Source organism: Hylobates moloch, unplaced genomic scaffold (genome assembly GCF_009828535.3).
Source record: "Hylobates moloch isolate HMO894 unplaced genomic scaffold, HMol_V3 SCAFFOLD_14, whole genome shotgun sequence".
In the NCBI taxonomy this organism is placed as follows: Eukaryota; Metazoa; Chordata; class Mammalia; order Primates; family Hylobatidae; genus Hylobates; species Hylobates moloch.
Genome location: NW_026652289.1, coordinates 63,508,617 through 63,527,685, shown reverse-complemented (window position 1 = coordinate 63,527,685; position 19,069 = coordinate 63,508,617). Strand labels below are relative to the sequence as shown.

Sequence of the window (19,069 nt, the reverse complement as noted above, 5' to 3'; positions counted from 1 at the left end):
TACAGGTGCGAGCCACTGCACCCAGCCTGAGGCCAACATGGTGTAACCCTGTCTCTTCTAAAAGTACAAAAATTAGCTGGGGGTGGTGGCAGTCACCTGTAACCCCAGCACTTTGGAAGACAGATCGAGGCTGGAGGATCTCTTGAGTCCAGGAGTTCAAGACCTAGCTTGGGTAACCTGGTGAAACCAGTCTCTACAAGAAATTAGCCAGGCATGGTGGCAGGTGCCTGTAATCCCAGTTACTCGGGAGGCTTAGGCACGAGGATCGCTGGAGCCCCGGAGGTGGAGGTTGCAGTAAGCTGAGATCATGCCACTGCACTCCAGCCTAGGTGACAGAGGGAGACCTGTCTCAAAAAAAGAAAGAAAGAAAGAAAGAAAGAAATCAGGCCAGTTGCATGGCTCATGCCTATAATCCCAGCACTTTGGGAGGTCGAGGCAGGCAGATCATGAGGTCAAGAGTTCGAGACCAGCCTGACCAACATGGTGAACCCCGTCTCTACTAAAAATACAAAAATTAGCCAGGCGAGGTGGTGCCTGACTGCAATCCCAGCTACTCAGGAGGATGAGGCAGGAGAATCACTTGAACCCGGGAGGCAGAGGTTGCAATGAGCCGATATCACGCCACTGCACTCCAGCCTGGGCGACAGAGCGAGACTTCGTCTCAAAAAAAAAAAAAAAAAAAAAAGGCCGGGCACGGTGGCTCACGCCTGTAATCCCAGCACTTTGGGAGGCCGAGGTGGGCGGATCACGAGGTCAGGAGATCGAGACCATCCTGGCTAACACAGTGAAACCCCATCTCTACTAAAAACACAAAAAATTAGCCGGGCGAGGTGGCGGGCGCCTGTAGTCCCAGTTACGCAGGAGGCTGAGGCAGGAGAATGGCGTGAACCCCGAGGGGCGGAGCCTGCAGTGAGCCGAGATCGCGCCACTGCACTCCAGCCTGGGTGACAGAGCGAGACTCCGTCTCAAAAAAAAAAGAAAAAGAAAAGAAGTGGCTCACGCCTGTAATCTCAGCACTTTGGGAGCCCAAGGTGGGCAGATCACTGAGCCCAGGAGTTTGAGACCAGCCTACATGGCAAAATCTTGTCTCTACAAAAAAACAAAACAAAACAAAACAAAATTTGCCAGATGTGATGGTGCATCCCTATAGTCCCAGCTACTGAGGAGGCTGAGGTGGGAGATCACCTGAGCCTGGGGAGGTCGAGGCTGCAGTGAGCCATGATCACACTACTGCACTCCAGCCCGGGTGATAGAGTGAGTCCCTGTCTCAAAAAAAATAAATAAATAAAAGAAGAAGAAGAAAAAAAGAAAAAAGAAAAGAAAGTCTCACTATGTTGCCCAGGCTGGTCTCAAACTTATGGGCTCAAGTGATCCTTCCACCTCAGCCTCCCAAAGTGCTGGGAGGTGTGAGCCACTGCATCCAACCATTTTTCTCTTTTTTTTAACAATGGAAAGAAAGTTTTTGCCATGTTGTTTCCCCAGGGTGGGAGGCTGTGGGAGAAGAAAACCCATGATTTTAAAAAGCAGAAAAAAAGCCACGGGACTTCCACCTCCTCCCTGTGATACCTGGAAGCAGTTTTGGTGCCACTCAGAGCCTATTTCATCATCAGGGAAAGCAGGTCTTGTGCTGGTGCCCGTCTGGGTGGCTGTTGGGGACTGACTGACAGAACATGCCTGGGAAGCCTGGGCCATTGGTTAACTGTCACCTCAGCAGGCAAGGAAGGCTTAGTGGGGACCTGGCTGTGGACTCTGGAGACTTCCCCTTCGTGGGAGATGCATACCCAGGAGTCTGCATCCCTTTGTTGCCCCCTACCACCCTCACCCCATTTCCCAGTGGCTCCAGAGTAGATGCTCCCTGCAAGATTTTCCAGCCCAAGGGGACAGCCTGGAAACATGGCTTAGATCACCTTTATTGGTTTCCAGCAAATTAAAATTTATCTCTCAGAGAGGAAATGAGGGGCTGGTTGTTTTTTTTTTTTTTCTTTTTTCCTTTCTCCTTCTTAATGGGCCCTGATGAAGGAAATGAATGCGGGGAAGGGATCAGAAATACGATCCACCACTCGCCGGCACAGAAAGGTCAGGGGGCTCCCTGCGCCCTTAGACGGGCAGCTGGGCACAGTATATTTTATTATATAATTAACCTTGACCCTTCTGGGTTCAAAGAGAGAGATTAGTTAGAAATAAATCAATAGTCTGGTCTGGTCACTTCAAAGGCCACAGAACACGCTGGAAAATTCCACATTGGCTCAGTGTGTAAATTGAAATAGGCTATGCAATGCTTTTTTAAAGGTGGGAGGGGGCTTTCGGTCTAAAATTGAAATTGTGTATCCGCTTCCTTTAATCAGGCAATCAGGAGTCTTTATTGTGTATCTTGTGGGGGTTGGGGGGAGGCCTGGAGACAGCATTGTGACCTCCGAGTGACTGCTGGGCCAGGCTCCAGGACAACAGGCGTCTCTTCAAGCCTAGGGAGCACCTCCCTCTGGTAGCAGTGTGCGGTCATTTACTGGACGTCTGGAATTCTCCGAATCACCCAACCGTCACCATCGCAATACATGGCATTTATTGAGTGCTTACTTTACACCAGGTGCCAAGGATTTTCCAGTTATTTTCTCATTTGATCCTCATAACAACCCAATTAGATAAGCACCATTATTATCTCTATTACCGATGAGGAAATTGAGCTTCAGTGTGGCTGAAGATACAGAGCCACTCTGAGGTTTTCTCTCTTTTTTTTTTTTTCTTTTTGAGACAGAGTCTCACTCTGTTGTCCGGGCTGGAGTGCAGTGGTGCCATCTTGGCTCACTGCAACCTCCGCTTCCTGGGTTCAAGCGATTCTCCTGCCTCAGTCTCCTGAGTAGCTGAGATCATAGGTGACTGCCACCATGTCCAGCTAATTTTTGTATTTTTAGTAGAGACAGGGTTTCACCATGTTATGCAGGCTAGTCTCAAACTCCTGAACTCAAATGATCCACCCATCTCGGTCTCCCCAAGTGCTGGGATTACAGGTGTGAGCCACCGTGCCCGGCCAACTCTGAGGTTTTCAAAGTCCATTTCAATACCGTGGCTCAAGGAAGAGCTGCGCATTTCCAGAGGTCCCATCTTTTTTTTTTTTTTTTTTTTTGAGACGGAGTCTCGCTCTGTCGCCCAGGCTGGAGTGCAGTGGTGCAATCTCGGCTCACTGCAAGCTCCGCCTCCCGGGTTCATGCCATTCTCCTGCCTCAGCCTCCCGAGTAGGTGGGACTACAGGTGCCCGCCACCACGCCCGGCTAATTTTTTTGTATTTTTAGTAGAGACGGGGTTTCGCCGTGGTCTCGATCTCCTGACCTCGTGATCTGCCCGCCTCAGCCTCCCAAAGTGCTGGGATTACAAGCGTGAGCCACCGCGCCCGGCCTAGAGGTCCCATCTTCACGTTCTTTTCCCTGAAGTTCTGAGAAGGTAAATGGAGCCAGGCTGGTGTCTCTTCAAGTCTCCCTTAGCTTTATTCACCTTTCATCTATTTCTGTCCTTTCCCTTCATCTTCTCTTTCTCCTTCCTTCTTTCACTCTTCCCCTTTTTTCTTTTTAGACGGATTCTTGCTCTGTGGCCAGGCTGGAGTGCAATGGCGCGATCTCAGCTTGCCACAACCTCCGCCCCCTGGTTTCAAGCAATTCTCCTGCTTCAGCCTCCCGAGTAGCTGGGACTACAGGCGCACACCACCATGCCCAGCTAATTTTTGTATTTTTAGTAGAGAAGGGTTTTGCCATACTGGCCAGGATGGTCTCCATCTCTTGACCTTCTGATCCGCCCGACTTGGCCTCCCAAAGTGCTGGGATCACAGGTGTGAGCCACCCTGCCCGGCCTCAGTCTTCCTCTTTCCTGTCCTGATTTCGTGCTTGCTTTCCACAGATATTTGAGAATTTAGTGCTACTCCACGGCGGCACTTGTGGTTCATAAAGACATAAGAACACCACACCTGTCCTTAGAAAATGTAATCCAAGGCAGGGCTCGGAGGCTCGCACCTGTAATCCCAGCAATTTGGGAGGCTGAGGCAGGAGGATCACTTGAGCTCAGGAGTTCCAGACCAGCCTGGGCAACATGGTGAAACCCTGTCTCTACAAAAAAATATAAAAATTACGGCGTGGTGGTGCATGTTAGTAATCTAGGCGACTTGGGAGAATGAGGTGGGAGGACTGTTTGAGCCCAGGAGGTTGAGGCTGTATCGAACTGTGAATACACCACAGCACTCCAGCCTGGACAATAGAGTGAGACCTTGTCTCAAAAATAATAATAAGAAAACATAATCTTAGATTCTCAGAGCAGAGTGACAGACATACATACTGTGCATAATGAGCTGCAGAAGGAAGTAGCTCTGTATGAGAGAAGTCCCACTGGAGTCGCCCAGGCTGGTTTCAAGCCATGCACCTGCCCCAGCCTCCCAAACCAAAGTGCTGGGATTACAGGTGTGAGCCAGTGCACCGGGCCAAGGATTACTTTTTTTTTTTTTTGAGACGGAGTCTCACTCCGTTGCTGGGCTGGAGTGCAGTGATGCGATCTCGGCTCACTGCAACCTCTGCCTCCTGGGTTCAAGCGATTCTTCTGCCTCAGCCTCCCGAGTAGCTGGGACTACAGGCATGCGCCACCACTCCTAGCTAATTTTTGTATTTTTAGTAGAGACGGGGTTTCACCATGTTGGCCAGGATGGTCTCGATCTCTTGACCTTGTGATTCGCCCGCCTTGGCCTCCCAGAGTGCTGGGATTACAGACGTGAGCCACTGTGCCCAGCCAAGGATTACGTTTTCTTTTTCTTTTTTTTTTCTTTTTGAGACCGAGTCTTGCTCTGTCACCCAGGCTGGAGTGCAGTGGTGCGATTTCGGCTCACTGCAAGCTCTGCCTCCCGGGTTCACGCCATTCTGCTGCCTCAGCCTCCTGAGTAGCTGGGACTACTAGGCGTCCGCTACCACGCCCGGCTAATTTTTTGTAATTTTTTTTAGTAGAGACGGGGTTTCACTGTGTTAGCCACGATGGTCTCGATCCCCTGACCTTGTAATCCACCCACCTTGGCCTCCCAAAGTGCTGAGATTACAGGCTTAAGCCACCGCGGCGGCCTCTTTTTTTTTTTTTCCGAGATGGAATTTCGTTCTTATCCCCCAGGCTGGAGTGCAATGGCGCGATCTCGGATCACCGCAACCTCTGCCTCCCAGGTTCAAGCGATTCTCCTACCTCACTCTCCCAAGTAGCTGGGACTACAGGCATGCGCCACCACGCCCAACTAATTTTGTATTTTTAGTAGAGTTGGGGGTTTCTCCATCTTGGTCAGGCTGGTCTTGAACTCCCGACCTCAGGTGATTCACGTGCCTGGGACTCCCAAAGTGCTGGGATTACAGGTGTGAGCCACTGTGCCTGGCAAGGATTACGTTTTCTAAGGACAGGTGTGGTGTCTTTACCTCTTTATGACCCATCAGTGCCGCCGTGGAGTAGCACTAAGAGCCTTAAGTGGCTCTAGCTGGAGAGGAACAAGGAAGACATCAGGAGGAGCTGCGTTTGTCGGGATCTGGAGAGAAGGGGTAGTGGGAAGGAGTGGTTCCAGGCTGAAGTAACAGCCTGCAGAGAGGCCGGGAGGCAGCGCCATGCATGGCGTATCTGGGAGAAGCCAGGAGCCGAGCTTGGAGGCTTGTACCTGATGATAGGAGCAAAAAATTAGGGTCTGCTCTAATAATAACAACAACAGCAAGCACAGAACTAAGTGCTTCATGCATCCGGACTCTCTTACTACTCACAACCTATGAGGTAGGTGCTCTCCTTATCCATAGTTTACAGAGGAGGAGACAGTGTGGCACCAGAGGCTAAGGATGCCCACTTGGTCACACAACTGAACCGTGGGGAGCAGGGATTGCAGTCCTGAGCCCACACTCTTTTTTGAGACCGAGTCTGGCTCTGTTGCCCAGGCTGGAGTGCAGTGGCGTGATCTCAGCTCACTGTAACCTCTCCCTCTTGGGTTCACGCCATTCTCGTGCCTCAGCCTCCTGAGTAGCTGGGACTACAGGCGCCCACCATCACTCCCAGCTAATTTTTTGTATTTTTAGTAGAGACGGGGTTTCACCATGTTAGCCAGGATGGTTTCAATCTCCTGACCTCGTGATCCGCCCACCTCGGCCTCCCAAAGTGCTGGGATTACAGGCATGAGCCACCACGCCCGGCCGAGCCCACGCTTTTAACCACTGGGCTACGCTGCCTTTTATGAGGGGACCTTGATTGCCAGGCCAAAGGCACTGGACTCCTCTGGGAGCAGTGTGGAGCTGTGGTAGGTTACAGACCCAGCCTGCATTTTAGGATGTGCCCAACCTCCTCAACCGTCCCACTCAGGGAGGGAGGGGGCCCAACATTCCTGGGTCTCTTCTCACTCTTCAAAAAGAAAATCTCCCTTTTAGTTAATTTAGACCGCCGCCCCTCCTGCCCCACCGCCCTTGACTGGGCTCCCCGTCGTCTTTTCCTCCATACATAGATGTAAGTTAACAGCATGGGCTTCGAACAAGGAGTCTGAGGTTCAAGCCCCAGCTCCACCACCTCCCTTCTCGGAGCCTTGGTTTCCTCATCTCAGATGGGAGGATGACAGCAAGCCCAGCTCTACCCACTGCACGGCTGTGAGAGACACACATGAGGTGATACGGAGGTGTCTACAAAATGCCCTAAGAAGCCGGGCGCGGTGGCTCATGCCTGTAATCCCAGGCCTTTGGGAGGCCGAGGTGGGGTGGATCACCTGAGGTCAGGAGTTCGAGACCAGCCTGACCAATAAGGTGAACCTCTGTCTCTACTAAAAATGCAAAAATTAGCCGGGCATGGTGGCACGCGCCTGTAGTCCCAGCTACTCGGGAGGCTGAGACAGGAGAATTGCTTGAACCCGGGAGGCAGAGGGTGCAGTGAGCCAAGATTGCACCATTGCACTCCAGCCTGGGTGACGGAGCAAGACTCCGTCTAAAAACAAACAAATGCCATAAGATGTAATAACTAGCTGGGTGCCATAGCTCATGCCTGTAATCCCAGCACTTTGGGAGGCCGAGGCAGCTGGATCACTTGAGCTCAGGGGTTGGAGACCAGCCTGGCCAACATGGTGAAACCCTGTCTCTACTAAAAGTACAAAAAAATATGGTCGGGCGTGGTGGTTCACGCCTGTAATCCCAGTACTTTGGGAGGCAGAGGCAGGCAGATCACTCGAGGCCAGTAGTTTGAGACCAGCCTGGCCAACACAGGGAAATCCCATCTCTTCCAAAAAATACCAGAATTAGCCAGGTGTGGTGGTGGTGCACACCTGTAGTCTCAGCTACTCAGCAGGCTGAGGCAGAAGAATTACATGAACCTGGGAGGCGGAGGTTGCAGTGAGCCGAGATTGTACCACTGCACTTCAGCCTGGGTAACAGAGTGAGACCCCGTCTCAAAAAAAAAAAAAAAAAAAAAAAAAAGGCCAGGCGTGGTGGCTCATGCCTGTAATCGCAGCCCTGTGGGAGGCTGAGGTGGGTGGATCACCTGAGGTCAGGAGTTCGAGACCAGCCTGGCCAACATGGTGAACCCTCATCTCTACTAAAAATACAAAATTAGCCCGGTGTCGTGGCACATGCCTGTTGTTCCAGCTACTTGGGAGGCTGATACAGGAGAATCACTTGAACCCGGAAGGCAGAGGATGCAGTGAGCTGAGATCGCGCCTCTGCACTCCAGTCTGGGTGAGACAGAGCAAGACTCCATCTCATAAATAAATAAAAATACAATACAGGCCGGGTACAGTGGCTCAGGCCTATAATCCTAGCACTTTGGGAAGTCGAGGTGGGCAGATCACCTAAGGTCAGGTGTTCGAGACCAGTCTGGCCAACATGGTGAAACCCGTCTCTACTAAAAAAATACAAAAATTAGCCAAGTGTGGTGGTGGGCACCTGTAATCCCAGCTACTCGGGAGGATGAGACAGGAGAATCGCTTGAACCCACAAGGCAGAGGTTGCAGTGAGCTGAGATTGCATGACTGTACTCCAGCCTGGGTGACACAGTGAGACGCCGTCTCAAAACAAACAAAACAAAACAAAAAAACAGTACAATACAATTAAAAAAAAAAAAAGGCTGGTTGCAGTGGCTCACGTCTGTAATCCCAGCACTCTGAGACGTGGGCGAATCACTTGAGGTCAGGAGTTTGAAACCAGCCTGGCCAACATGGTGGCTACTAAAAATACAAACATTAGCCAGGCGTGGTGGTGGGTGCCTGTAATTCCAGCTACTTGGGAGGTTGAGGTAGGAGAATTGCTTGAGCCAGGGAGGCAGAGGTTTCAGTGAGCCAAGATCGCGCCACTGCACTCCAGCCTGCATGACAGGATGCTGTTATTACAGAAGTAGCATCATTATCATTGGGAGGACTCCATAGGGGCTCCTTCCCTTCCCTGAGGAAACTCTAGGCTATCTGACCCTCTCGATGACTTCCTGTCAACCTGGAAACCATGTAAGGCTTTCTTCAGACACATCAACCCCACAAAAAGCATATGCTCTAGAAATTTAGTGGTCATTCATATATTTATTGACCATCTGTTAGGTGGCAGGCCCCATGCAGCAAATGGAAGCCTTGGGCCTGCTCAGTGAGTTCCCCGTGCACTTGCACACCTCCCAAGCTTTGCTCATGCTGTGCCTGCAGCCTTGGATGCCCTTTCCCCTGTTTCCACTCCTTCTTTTCAAAGCCTTCCTTAATCCAGCACTTCAGGATCATTTCCTTCCGTTTCTACAATGTGCTGCCAGTACTCACCCACATAAGTATTTGAATAGATTGCAGTTATTTGTATTCAAGCCTATAGATTGTCAGCTCACTGAGGGTCTGTCTCTCTCCTACGGGGCCCAGCGCATCTTAATTGCTGGGCTCAATTAGTCACTGGTAGGGATCAGGCCTCTGTTCCCGTGGCTGTAATCCTTGTTAATTCCACTGGGTGGCAGCAAAGTCCCCCAGTCACAGCCCTCCCAGGAGCGCAGCTTCCAGGCTGCAATGCTTGGAACCAGAGGCTCCCTGGGCTTCAGGGAGGCCAGGCCAGCTGCAGGAAGCTCTTCAAGCCCTCCCTCCCTCCCTCCCTCCCTCCCTCTCTCCCTCTCTCCCTCTCTCCCTCTCTCCCTCTCTCCCTCTCTGCTGCTGCTGCTGCTGCTGCTGCTGCTGCTGCTGCTTCTTCTTCTTCTTCTTCTTCTTCTTCTTCTTCTTTCTTCCTCCTCCCCTCCCTCCTCTTCCTCCTCTTCCTCCTCCTTCTCCTTCTCCTTCTCCTCCTCCTTTTTTTTTTGAGACAGAGTTTTGCACTTGTCGCCCAGGCTGGAGTGCAGTGGCGCGATCTTGACTCACTGCAACCTCTGCCTCCTGGGTTCAAGCAATTCTCCTTCCTCAGCCTCCCAAGTAGCTGGGATTATAGGCGCCTGCCACTGCGCCCGGCTAATTTTTGTATTTTTAGTAGAGACGGGGTTTCACCATGTTCACCAGGCTGGTCTCAAACTCCTGACCTTGTGATCCACCCGCCTCGGCCTCCCAAAGTGCTGGGATTACAGGTGTGAGCCACTGCACCTGGTTGCTTGCTTTCTTCATCCCGCTTCCCTTTCCCTGGCATTCCTCTCCCCACCTCCCCCCCAACTTAGGGTTGCTTTGCCCTGCCTGCTCCAGTTTCTCTGCCTATTACAATGGGATCATTTGAACACTTAAACTGTGCACTTCACTTACATGAACTCAGTGAATCCTCTCAACCTCTTTTTTTTTTTTTTAATAACAGCTCTATCAAGGTATAATTCACATTCCATGCAATTTGCCATTTAGGTGAACAATTCAATGGTTTTTAGTATATTCAGGATTGTGCAACTATCATTACAATTTTAGGATACTTTCATCACCCCCAAAAGAAACCCTGTACCCATTAGCTGTCATTCCCCATTTTCTCCCAACCCCTAGCCCCCATCAATCTGCTTTTGGTCTCTATAGACTTGCCAGTTCTGGACATATCCTATAAATGGAATTGTACAATATGTGGGCCTTTGAGACTGGCTTCTTTCACTTAGTACCTGTGTAATGTTTTCCAGGTTCATCGATGTTGCAGCACATATTCGTTTCATTTCAGTATTTTTTTATCTTCTAAATAATATCTCATTGTGTGGATTGACCACATTTTGTTTCAGCATTCATCAGCTGATGGACAGTTGTTTCTGCCTTTTATCTACCATGGCTAATGCTGCTGTGAACATCAATGTACAAATTTTTGTGCAAGCATATGTTTTCTTTTTTCTTTTTTTTTTTGAGATGGAGTCACTCTATCACACAGGCTGGACTGCAATGGTGTGATCTGGGCTCACTGCAACCTCCGCCTCCCAGGTTCAAGCGATTCTCCTGCCTCAGCCTCCTGAGTAGCTGGGACTACAGGCATCCACCACCATGCCCGACTAATTTTTTTTTTCACATTTTTTAATTTTTTTTTTTGCACACAAAGCAATAAACATTTTCTAAAAGTACATACGAACAAAAAGATGCATATCAAACATATTAGGAAGGTTGCACATGGGAAGACGGGGAATAGAAATGGGGGGTGGGAATTAAAGAAAATAAATGAGAGAGGGACTTTGTATGGATCAATGATAATAACTCAATCCTCTATTTGACAAAGAAGAAGGAGAAGGAAGAGGAAGAAAAAGAAAGTGGGATAAAGGATCAGAAAGGGAGGAAAATAGAAAAAATTAAGAGTATGACTCCAGGGTAGACCTGTTTTGTTGTCGCTTGGTTCGTTGGTTGGTTTGACAGTTGTATTTTTCATATGTTTCGCCATGTTGGCCAGGCTGGTCTCGAGCTCCTAGCCTCAAGTGATCAACCCGCCTCAGCCTCCCAGAGTGCTGGGACCACAGGCGTGAGCCACCACATGCAGCCCCCACGTTGCTTCTGGCCTCTGTGGTAGACCTCCCAGACAGGGCGGCCGGGCAGAGGCGCTCCTTGCTTCCCAGACAGGGCGGCCGGGCAGAGGCGCTCCTTGCTTCCCAGACGGGCGGCCGGGCAGAGGTGCTCCTCACATCCCAGAAGGGGCAGCCGACGCCTGACTAATTTTTGTATTTTTAGTAGAGACGGGGTTTCACCATGTTGGCCAGTCTGGTCTTGAACTCCTGACCTCAAGTGATCTGCCCACCTCGGCCTCCCAAAGTGCTGGGATTACAGGCATAAGCCACCGTGCCAGGGCAAGCATATGTTTTCATTTCTCCGGAGTATACAGCTAGGAATGAAACTGCTGGGTCGTAAAGTAGCTACATATTTAGACTTTGTTGTTGTTGTTGTTTTGTTGTTGTTTTAGGTTTTTTCGTTGTTTTTTTGTTTTGTTCTGAGACAGGATCTCCCTCTGTCACCCAGGCTGGAGAGCAGTAGTGCCATCATAGCTCACTATAACCTCAAACTCCTGAGCTCAAGTAATCCTCTAGCTTCAGCCTCCTGAGTAGCTGGGACTACAAGCATGAGCCACCACGCCCAGTCTGAGTTAGTTTTTTTTTTGTATGGTGTAAAGGGTCCAGATTCATTTCTTTGCATGTGAATATCCAGTTGTCCTAGCACCATTTGTTGAAAGACTATTCTTTCTCTACTGAATTCTCTTGGCACCCTTGTCAAAAGCCAATTGACTATAAATGTGGGAGTTTATTTCTGGATGGTTGGTGCTATTTTATTGAGATACATGTTTACCCAGATGCCAGTACTACACTTTCTAATTATTGTAGCTTTGTAGTAAACCAAGAAAGTATGAGTCCTCCAACTTTCTTCTTTGTTTTCAAGATTGTTTTAGCTATTTGGGATCCCTGGCATTTCCATATAAATTTTCGAATCAGTTCATCAATTTCTGCAAAGAACCCAGCTGGGTCGACAACCCTTTGAGGTAGGGGCATATTATCTCTATTTTACAGACAAGGAAACAGAGGTGTAAAGAAGTTAAATCATTTGCTCACGGTTACACAACTAGGAAATAGCAGAGCCAGGGGTTCAAACCACATCAGTTGGACTCTAGTGTCCACAGCCTGGGCCATGGCCACCACCTTCTTAGCTCCAGAGGGTGCCGTGTTTCTCACTAGAAGACGGAACAGTGACAGCTTGTTGCTCTCAATAGCAGGGCACTGGCTCTGAGCTCTGTACTAGCTCCCAGGTGGCAAAGGGCTGAAGGCATGTGGCCAACTGAGCCACCAGCTGAGTTGGAGAAGATCCCCCATATAAGGTGACACCTCAGCTAGGCATGGAAGGGGACATCTCACTGTTCTCTGATCCTGCTGGGGCTCTGGTTCTCCTCACCCCAGCCTCAGCCCAATAACTGGGGACTTGGTGGCCACGGGAGAGATGACCTCAAGCTTCCAGGCACAAAACTCTCCAATTCTTGACCCAAGACACTACTATAGCAGCCGGGACTGAACCAAAGTATTCTTTCTTGGTAGCTTTGTGACAGTGTCCCCAGTACTCCCAGTTAGACACTCTGATTCCTTCAATGGTTACGAAGAAAGTGCTGGCAACACAAGTTCACATAATGGGGAGCCAGATTTTGAGGCAATGAGACAAAATGCAGCATAGGGCATCCTGGGCCTCGAGGGAAGGAAGCCCCTCCAGAGAGCGGGAGAGACATCTGCAGAAAGAGGCACCATGACGAGGAGAAGCTGTGGGGAGCAGAGCCTGGTCAGAGGGTGGCTATTTTGGAGTAATAGCCAGGGCCAACCCTGCCTTGTGGTGGTGGCACGTGGTGCACGGTGACCAAGGGGCCATCCACGTTTGTGGGAACTCGGTGTCCATCCCTCTTGAGTCCAAGGAGCCCTTCCCTTCTTCTCTGCCAGCCAGGCTCCTCCTCGGCCTCCTCTCAGCCCCTTCTTCTCCCCGCTCCCTCTCTGTTCCAAGGTAGCTCCAGGGGGGGCCCAGGGGAGCAACAAAGCCCTCAGATCAGTCCCCTAAGTCCCCTCATACTTTTTTTTTTTTTTTTAAGACAGGTTCTCCCTCTGTCACCCAAACTGGAATGCAATGGCACGATCTTGGCTCACTATATAGCCTCAACCTCCCAGGCTCAAGCGATCCTCACACCTCAGCCTCCTGAGTAGCTGGGATTACAGGCATGTGTCACCATGCCTGGCTAATTTTTAAATTTTGTGTAGAGACGATTTTGCCATGTTGTCCAGCTGGTCTTGAATTCCTGGCCTCAAGCTGTCTTCCTGCCTTGGCCTCCCAAAGTGCTGGGATTACACAGTGAGCCACTGTGCCCAGCCCTCTACTACCTCTTTGAGAGAGAGCCATGGGTTTAGCTGTTCCTCTCCCTGACTCAAGCCTTAACCCAGAATTCAAGGCAGGCCCCCAGCCTTAGCTGTTCCCACTCACTCATTCCCTGTGTCCAGCCCCAGTGTCCCCATAGGAGTTGGGGGCACCCTCTGTCTCCTGCCGTCCCCAGCTGTGTCCCCGCCAGCCTCATGCACAGCCCCAGGGCCATGGGGTAAAGCTTTCCTCCCCTCCCTGCCTCCTGGCTCATATTTGTTCTCCACCTGCCCCTCCGGAGTGGCCCTGTGGTCATTTTATTTGTTTATCTATTTATTTGAGATGGAGTCTCACTCTGTAGTCCAAGCTGGAGTGCAGTGGCACGATCTCGGCTCACTGCTACCTCCACCTCCTGGGCTCGAGCAATTCTCCCCTGCGGGTGAGCCACTGCACCCGGCCCCTGTGGTCATTTTAAAACAGTCCATACATTCTTTGACCTTCCATTAAAAAGAAGACTCTAATTCCCCTCGAATTCCCTGAATGTGGCTTGCCTTAGCGACTTGTTCTAAAGAGCTGACTATAGCAGAAGTGATGCTGTGTCACTCGGGCCAGCGTAGAAATGATGTTGCAGTTTCCACCTGGCTCTCTCTCTCTCAGGACGCTTGTCCTTGGAACCCAGCCACCATGCTGTGAGGAAGCCCAGGCCACACGGAGAGGCCACGTGGAGGTGCTGGGCTCACAGCCAGCATCAGCCACCAGACGCGGGAGGGAGGGAGCCTTCAGGGGATCCCAGCCCCCAGGCTTCAAGCTGCCCGCGCTGATGCAGAGTGGAGCAGAGACAGCTGCCCCTGAGCCCTGCCCAGACTGCAGATTTGTAAGCCAAATAAATGTGATGTGAAACCACTGAGGTTTGACTGCACTCCAGTCTGGGCAACACAGTGAGACCCTGTCTCTTTAAAAAAAAAAAAAAAAAAAAAAAGGCCAGGCATAGTGGCTCACACCCTGTAATCCCAGCACCTTGGGAGGCCGAGGCGGGTGGATCACGAGGTCAGGAGATCGAGACCATCCTGGCTAACACAGTGAAACCCCGTCTTTACTAAAAATACAAAAAATTAGCCGGGCATGGTGGTGGGTGCCTGTAGTCCCAGCTACTCAGAAGGCTGAGGCAGGAGAATCGCTTGAACCTGGGAGGGGGAGGTTGAAGTGAGTGGAGATCACGCCACTGCACTCCAACCTGGGTGACAGGGTGAGACTTGGTCTCAAAAAAAAAAGGGCCAGGCATGGTGTCTTACGCCTGTAATCCCAGCATTTTGGAAGGCCGAGGCGGGTAGATTGTCTGAGCTCAGAAGTTCGAGACCAGCCTGGGCAACATGGCAAAAGCCCATCTCTACTAAAAACACAAAAAATTAGCCCGGTGTGGTGGTGTGGGCCTGTAATCCCAGTTACTCGGGAGGCTGAGGCACAAGAATTGCTTGAAGCCGGGAGGCCGAGGTTGCAATGAGCAGAAATCATGCCACTGCACTACAGCCTGGGTGACAGTAAGACTGTCTCAAAGAAAAAAAAAAAGGTTTAGGGTTGTTTGTTACAGAGCATTAGCTGATTGGAACAGGTTGCAGCCTTGGTTGCGGCAGATTTCTGCCCAAAGATAGTTTGCGGGGGCAGTGAGGTTTGAGGGGGTTCTTCAGCCTGAGGCCTCTGGGCTATTTGAGATCTCAGGACCTGGATTCCAGTCAGGCCACTCAGCTTTGACACTTATTTCTGCTAACCTTCCTCACTGGAACCCTGCTCTGTCATCTACCCTAGCCTGGCTGAGACTCGTGATGGTTAGGGCAGGCCCTGCCTACATTTGCATGTGTTTTGTATACAATTTGCATATATCTGCATGATGATATTTTGGTGGATTCTTTTTTTTTTTTTTTTTTGACAGAGTCTTGCTCTGTTGCCCAGGCTGAAGTGCAGTGTCATGATCTCGGCTCACTGCAACCTCCACCTCCCGGGTTTAAACAATTCTCCCACCTCAGCCTCCCAAGTAGTTGGGATTACAGGCACGCACCACCATGCCTGGGTAATTTTTGTATTTTTTGATAGAGACGGGGTTTCCCCATGTTGGCCAGGCTGGTCTTGAACTCCTGACCTCAGGTGATCACCCACCTTGGCCTCCCAAAATGCTGGGATTATAGGCGTGAGCCACTGCACCCAGCCTTATTTTTGTGTGTGTTTTTTTTTGAGACAGAGTCTTGCTCTGTCACCCAGGCTGGAGTGCAGTGGCATGATCTCAGCTCACTGCAGCCTCTGCCTCCCCGATTCAAGCAGTTCTACTGCCTCAGCCTCCCGAGTAGCTGGGATTACAGGCATGCACCACCACGCCTGGCTAATTTTTGTAGTTTTAGTAGAGACAGGGGTTTCTCCATGTTGGCCAGGCTGGTCTCGAATTCCTGACCTCAGGTGATCTGCCCGCCTTGACCTCCCAAGGTGCTGGAATTATAGGCGTGAGCCACTGCACCTGGCCCATTTTGTGGTTTCTAAACGTTTCCAGACACCTCCCATCTGGGACTCTTAGAGGGGACAGGGGCACTGGATGTTACTTATCTACTCCCCCACCCCCACAGTGTTGACTTGAACAATCACCTCCCCAGGCTGCCCTGGGATGGCTGAAGTTGTTAAAACATCTTTGTGTGCAAAGTGCCGTGTAAAGAAAGAGTTTTATATCTATATTTGAGATAGTTCTTTCCTAGGATAATCAGGGAAAGTCAGCAACCTCCCTGGAGACTCAGGATAGGCGCCTTATAGGCCTCAGGGCTCTCTCGCCTGGTTCAGCATCCATAGCACCGTCACTGGTCCTGACCTGACCTCGGGCCCAGCTATCCACAGGCCTCTTCTGGAAGTGTCTGGCCAGGTGCATTCAGATGTTCTTTTAGGATCAGAACCCTGCTTTCAAGTGAAATTTCAAGAGTCCAACATGGGCTCGGCACGGTGGCTCACGCCTGTAATCCCAGCACTTTGGGAGGCCGAGGCGGGTGGATCACCTGAGGTCAGGAGTTCGAGACCAGCCTGGCCAACATGGCGAAACCCCGTCTCTACCAAAAATACAAAACATTAGCCAAGTATGGTGGCTGGTGCCTATAATCCCAGCTACTCAGGAGGCTGAGGCAGGAGAATTGCTTGAACTTGGGAGGCGGAGGTTGCAGTGAGCCGAGATTGCACCACTGCACTCCAGGCTGGGCGACAAAGTGAGACTCTGTCTCAAAAAAAAAAAAAGAGCCAACATGTAATAAGACAGAAAAAATATGGGAAAACATATTGAGCTGGTCTGGGTGAGGGTGGGCAAGGAGAGTGAGGCCCTCCAGAGAGCTCCCCCTCGCCCCAGCCATAGCCAGGGAGCCCAATTTACCCACTGCTCTCCTGGTACGTTCCTCTCGAAAGGTGCCCCTGGGTTTAGAACCTGGCTTCCAGGTCTGCCAAGCCTCCTGGGTGTGAACCCCGGCTTCCAAATTCAGCAGTAGCTGCATTATACTGCTGCCTCTTGCTAAGCTTGAGGCCAGCTGAGATGTCCAGATCTTTGTCAGCATAACTGCCATTAAGCCCAGTCTCTCTCAAACCTGTCTAAGCCATAGCAGCCCCAGGCACCTGGCTTCAGGAGCCTGGACTGAGAGACAATGGCAGAACAGAGAGGCCTGGCCAGAGTCCTGGCTGAGTGCCCTGGAGAGAATCACTCAGTCACAGCCTGTTTCCTCAGCTTCAGAACTGGGAGGAAACCAGTCCTTCCTCATAGACAGTGCATGAAAAGCACACAGCCCTGCCTGGCCAGCACCTGGAGAGAGCTCAACCTTGGTGGGCTGAGCAGGCAGTCTCCTCGCTGCTGGCCAAGGAGGCGTGGAGCGGTGGTCAGAATGCAGAGCCTGGAACCTGGCGGCCTGGCCTGGATACAAACTCAGATCCTGTGTGAGGATCAGACTGATCAACTGCCTGTGTGGGATTTTGGACATTTCCTTCACCTCTCTTTTCTTGGTTTCATCAACTATAAAATGGAGATGACCGGCCAGGCACGGTGGCTCATGCCTGTAATCTCCGTGCTTTGGGAGGCTGAGATGGGCAGATTCTTGAGTTCGGGAGTTCGAGACCAGCCTGGCCAACATAGCAAAACCTTGTCTCTACCAAAAATACAAAAATTAGCTGGGTGCACTCCTGTAATCCCAGCTGCTCAGGAGGCTGAGGCAGGAGAACTACTTGAACCCAGGAGGCAAAGGTTGTGGTGAGCTGAGATTGTGCCACTGCACTCCAGCCTCGGCAACAGAGTAAAAAACTGTCTCAAAAAAATAAAATGGAGATGACGGTCACTAGCATATCTTAGTCACAGGGAGGGGGTGAGGACTCAGAAACTGCGCCTCATGTGGCAGAGAGCTGTGGTGTATGGGGTCTGCTGTTATCCCAGGTTCTGGGGCCTGTGAGGGCCCTGGCCCACCCAGCACCCCAGCCCCTCCCCTAGAACCTGACACAGCCACCAAAAAACTCCAGGTTCACTTTGGCAACAGGACTTTTATTCAGTCAAAATGAGCAGAGTGTGACAAAACCCAAGTCAGGCCACGTGGCCCCCCAGCTCCCTCCTGCCCCAGCCCCACCCTTCCCAAGGGAAAGAGGGAGGCTCCCAAGAGAAGCTGCTTTGGGAACAGAGGGGGCACTGCCTGGGAGCTTTGTGGAGCCCTGGGCATCCACACATCATTTGGGAAAAGGGAAGGGACTACCCTTCCCCAAGTCCACGCGGACACCGCTCTAGTTTTCTAGGAAAACACCACAAATTCTATCTTCTTCAGCTAATTAACTAAAGTTCAGGGTGGAGGTGTCCCTAGAAGGTTGGGGGTCAGGGATTTTTATGGTCTAATCTCATTCTTAAGGAATACATTTATCTTTTTTTCTTTAAAAAAAAGCTTTTCTTCTGCTATTTAAAAAAATGTTTCTGAGTATAACCAAAAATAGGTATTTGTTTCCTTGGTTTTCTTTTCTTCTTCTTTAACTAAGTAGTTCAAAGAACAACACAACAGAAAAGAGTAATAAAAAGTCACAAGAACGTAACCCTTAACACACCTTGTATAAAAATAGCTTCCGGCCATGGCTGCTGACAGTGGATGCTCCCCTGTCGAGGGGTGGATCAGGCTGGCTGGGTGCCTGAGGCTGGGGTGCTTCTGTGGGGGACACCCACACCCCCTCACCCTCCCACACACCCATCCTACACATGGTACATTCAAGGGGCCTGGCCTGCAGGACAGGAGGCAGGCGGCCAGCTGATGCCACCCTCCCAAGCCCAGGTTCCTCATGGGCATCCCCATCAAGGATGGGCTGGCTCAAAATGGGAGTGGACAGACAAGACGGGGACAGGTGGTGTGCTGGGAGGTGGCTCGTTTGGACAATTTATACTTCAAGGAACAAATTTCATCTCATTTTTGGCTTCTTTCACATTTTCTTTCTGCCCAATCCATTTTTATTTCTGTAGGCCACAAGAGTTCCCCTTGGTGGCCTAACCGCTGGCCTCCCCTCTGCGGGAGAGGCAGATGGGCTGTGGGCAGGAGGGGCGAGGAGGCAGGTCCAGTGACAACACAGCCCACAGAGCCAGCGAGCCTTGAGGTAGACGTTTTCTTTCACACCTGGAAACGGGGAAGTGCTTTTTTTTTTTTTTTTTTTTAAAACTCTGGACAACAGTGTGGGAAGGGGGGGGGGTCCCCATCAAGGGGACTTGAGGTAGGAGTGCATTCGGGCTCTGTGGGGTAAGGCGGCTGAGGCCACCACCCCACTGCCCCCAGGACATTCATTCCGGCTGAGGTAGGTGCTGAGAGCCAAAACAGCAAAAATCCATCCTGAGAA

At 50.9% G+C, this 19,069-nt stretch overlaps 1 protein-coding gene across 1 annotated transcript in view; it reads right to left on the bottom strand.

Annotated features, from left to right (window-relative positions):
• CILP (cartilage intermediate layer protein) overlaps positions 1–19,069 on the bottom strand; it is a 195,402-nt gene that overhangs the window by 117,678 nt on the left and 58,655 nt on the right. The gene's annotated exons all lie outside the window — the stretch shown is intronic.